General features: G+C 44.5%; 1 pseudogene; it reads right to left on the minus strand.

Annotated features, from left to right (window-relative positions):
• Positions 1-2,218: 2,218 nt before the first annotated feature.
• Positions 2,219-2,810, minus strand: LOC114208071 (suppressor of cytokine signaling 2 pseudogene; annotated as a pseudogene).
• Positions 2,811-3,818: the final 1,008 nt, after the last annotated feature.

The following is a 3,818-nucleotide window of genomic DNA, read 5'->3' on the forward strand; positions in this document are numbered from 1 at the left end:
CATCCCAGCCCAGTTAAAGCAGAATTTCTGGGGCTGTGGACCAGGTATCAGAATTCTAAAAGATCTCCCCAGATGATTCTAATATTCAGTCAGGGTTGGGACTCTCTGGCTTTGGCTTTTGCCACAAGAGCATTTATTCTTATTCATTCTGTTTACTCAGTTTATCTTTCCAAGGAGGCCTGGCTTACATGCCACACGACTCTCCTAGGCTACTCCAGTTTATGCTGCTCCTCTCACGCTCCTCTGAAAAACTGGAGCAATCGTGAGTTTCACTCATTCTGCTCTTCATCATGCCCTGACAAACACTGTGTCTTGGCTCTTGTATCTGTTGATTTGTGTCCCCAGTTGGGGAACAAGGTCTTGGTGATCAGGAATAGAATCTGCTCTCTCTCTGCCTCTGGTTCCCTTCTCATTTGTAAATTACCAGTCCTAAAACCTGTACTTCTTTGCTTTTAAAAACATAGTTATCCTGCTATTGACCTAGGGTTGAAGCAGTGTGTATTTCTGGAATGGCTCTGAAGACGCAATGTTGTACAAGGTGAATGTGAATATTCTTTGGAAGGTATTACATGTCATGTACACACAAAAGATCATATTGCTGTTGTGACTAGGGAGAAAAACAACTGTTTTTTTGCTTCCCCAGAAATATGCCATAGGGAATTATAGAAAAAAGGGGAATTTCAGTCCCCTTTCTGGTTTAATTCAAATTTGCTTTTGTAGAAAAAAGACGCTCTTTCATTATTATCTGGGGATTTACATACCTCCTTTAATTCTCACAGTAGTTTTCCAGGGATTACTTTCATTTTATAGCTGAAAAAATAGAATTGTTTAAGACCCTACTTATAAGTGGTATAATTTGAGCCCAGAATTGTTCCAGTCTAAAATACATACCATTTTATCACACCCGCATGTTCCTTCAATGCTAAGACTTAAAGTATATAACAATTATGATTATGTGGGTAGGATTTTTTTTCCTTCACGTTTGTAAAATTGGTAAGGTATAAAATGGTGAGTTTACATGGACTAGTCTAAAAGGGATTTCCTAAAAAGTGAATGTAACTAGGACTAAAAGATGGAGTGGTACTTGGTGGAAAATTATCTTTTCTTGAAAGAGGTTCACCATCCCCATATGATTTGGTTCCAGGGGCTTGTGCCCTTTACTTCCTCCCATTCTTTTTTTTTTTTAAAGTCAAGTTTTTTTTTTTTTTTTATTTAATACATTCTAGTCAAATAGTAACAGCAGTAGGGAAACACTGTGAAAAAACAGGCAGGTATCCCCCTATATCTGGAAGAGAATTAAGTCAAAGTATTCTACATGGTAGAAGGGAGACAACTGCTGATGTCCATGGTTAGACAATTCAAGGACAACTTGTTAATTTCTACAGCCATTTCCAAAAAGTCAATGGCAACAGGTTGGGACACAGCTACTTGAAAGGATCAAATGTCTGTATCTACATGGTTTTATTAACAGGGATTGAGTTGCACCTGTAGAGCATGACAGTCTTGTCTTTAGCCTTAAAGGAAAAGACAAAGTCTTTTCCGTGTGCACCAGTTTGAAATAGTTCTGAGATAAGGCTCCCTTAAAATGGATTACTACAGTACTCATTCACATGAGAGAGTTCATACGTGTAGTAAAAAGTCATATACAGGATTTCATGGTCACCTTTTTGGTTGATTTGGTTAATTGCATAAATGAAGGATAAATACTCACAAGCTTATCTTTTCAACAAAACTCCTAGGAACATCAAGAATGCAAAAAGAGAAAATGGCCTAAAGGGGACTCTGACCACCAGGCATCTAAAATTGAAGCTAAGCCCACTGTCAGTTGGGTTCCTCCACTCCTTCTGTACTCCTGCATCCAGTTCTCTCCCTACTACCGGGGCGTGGACCTTTGACCTAATAAGGAGGAACCTCAGAAAGGCAAAGGCACTCTGATCAAATGTTCCTTTCAGTCTCTCCTTGGGACATTTTGTTTTTAACTTAAGAGGATTAACGGGTCTTGGTCAGCCTTAGGAAGGTAAGCATCACTCTCAGGTGAAAATATTTGGGGGAACTTTAAATAGCTAGCTACCTCCGCACAGGTTTAAATTAGATTGACTTCAGCTGTTTTTAGAATCCTGAGTAGTTATCCAGAGCAGTCACTCAAGTTTTGGTTCTCTTTGACATAGCTGCGTTCGGAGAGACTCTATATGAGGCATGGTTAGAAAAAGAGAAACACTTATACCTGGAATTTATATTCTTCCAAGTAATCTTTTAGTCTTGTTGGTAAAGGCAGTCCCCAGATGGTACCGGTACATTTGTTAATGATGAGTCTACAGAGATGCTGCAGAGGTGGCGCTGATGTGTAGAGCGGTTTGGTCAGGTAAAGGTGAACGGTGCCGTTCCGGAGGGCTTCTGGGCCCGTCCGCTTATCCTTGCACATCTGAACATAGTAGTCGATCAGATGAACCACACTGTCAAATTGTTTAAGCTTGGACTTGACACATATGATAGAGTCCAATCTGAATTTCCCATCTTGGTATTCGATTCGCAGATTAGTTGGTCCAGCTGATGTCTTAACAGATATTGTTAGTAGGTAGTCTGAATGCGATCCATCTCTAATCAAGAAAGTTCCTTCTGGTGCCTCTTTTAATTTCTCTTTGGCTTCATTAACAGTCATACTTCCCCAGTACCAACCTGTTTGAGCTCCCGTAGGGCCTTCGCCAAACGCGCCGCCTCCGGGGCCGACTCCTCCGCGGGTCCCGCAGTCCCCCACTGGCTCTACGTCCCTTCCGCGCCATTCCCGAGGGCTCGAGGCACCGCAGGGTCATGGGAGAGGGGTCACCGCGGCAAAGACAGGTGGCCACCCGCGATGGGGTCAGAGCGGGGCACGCATCCTTCTTGGAAGTCAGTGGGAACCCAAAAACTAGTCCCTGCGGGGTATCTGAAATGGTGGAGGGGGAGGGGATGGGGTGCTTCTGGTTCTTCCTCCTCAGGTTCCAGTGGACGAATGGCAAAGTCCCCTGCAGGCGCGGTCACCCACAGTTTGCCTGCCGCCAACGCCCGGCTGAGCTCCTCCGGCGCCCCAGCTGCTGGCGCAGGGAATCCTGAGGTTGTGCGCATGGGGCCCCGGGGCGCACTGTTCGCTGCCAGCGCAGCGCGGGTAGTGGCAGCCAGGAGGCTCATGCTTCAAGGGAAGGCCAAGGCCCGCGAGCTGCGGTGGCGGCGGTGAGACATGGCAAGAGTTAAACGTCTCTACTTCCTCCCATTCTTTCTGTACTATTTGTTGCGTCAAGTATTGAAGGCAAGATCCTTAGAAGGGATAAACAAAGTGTGGAAAGAGACAGATAACTTGTCTGTTGTTCTGTTTAAGTCTAGAGATTCTGGCCAGCCTTGAACAGGAAGCATGATAGCTTCCCAAGTAGAGAGACTTGAGAGACTCCAGAATGGCCTTATCAAAAAATATTTCTCCAAGAGCATTGGAATTCCAAAACTAGAGACATATTCGTACCTCTTGGAAGGTTTTGAGAAGTCCAGAGTTCCCAATATAAATAAAATGGCTTTGGAAGGGTTGGTGACTCATGACGGTCATTTTGGGAACTAGGATTAGGGGCAGAAAGAGCAGAATGCAAAGGCCTTTTTGTTACCGAGAGGGGAGGCAGAAAGTGGCGGGGGCAGAGGACCCACTCTCCATGTCCACCACAATCAATCTCAACATTGCATCCTCCAGGAAGGCTTGCTGAGGGCCTTCTGAAGTGAACAGCTCACTCCAGACATACCTTGAACAAGCCACTCTTGAACAACCAACACTCCCTCTGAGGCCAGATTCAAACAATCCT

The sequence above is a fragment of the Eumetopias jubatus genome, unplaced genomic scaffold (genome assembly GCF_037043125.1).
Source record: "Eumetopias jubatus isolate StellerSeaLion01/CBP00866 unplaced genomic scaffold, mEumJub1_p1.0 scaffold_4, whole genome shotgun sequence".
Taxonomy (NCBI): Eukaryota; Metazoa; Chordata; class Mammalia; order Carnivora; family Otariidae; genus Eumetopias; species Eumetopias jubatus.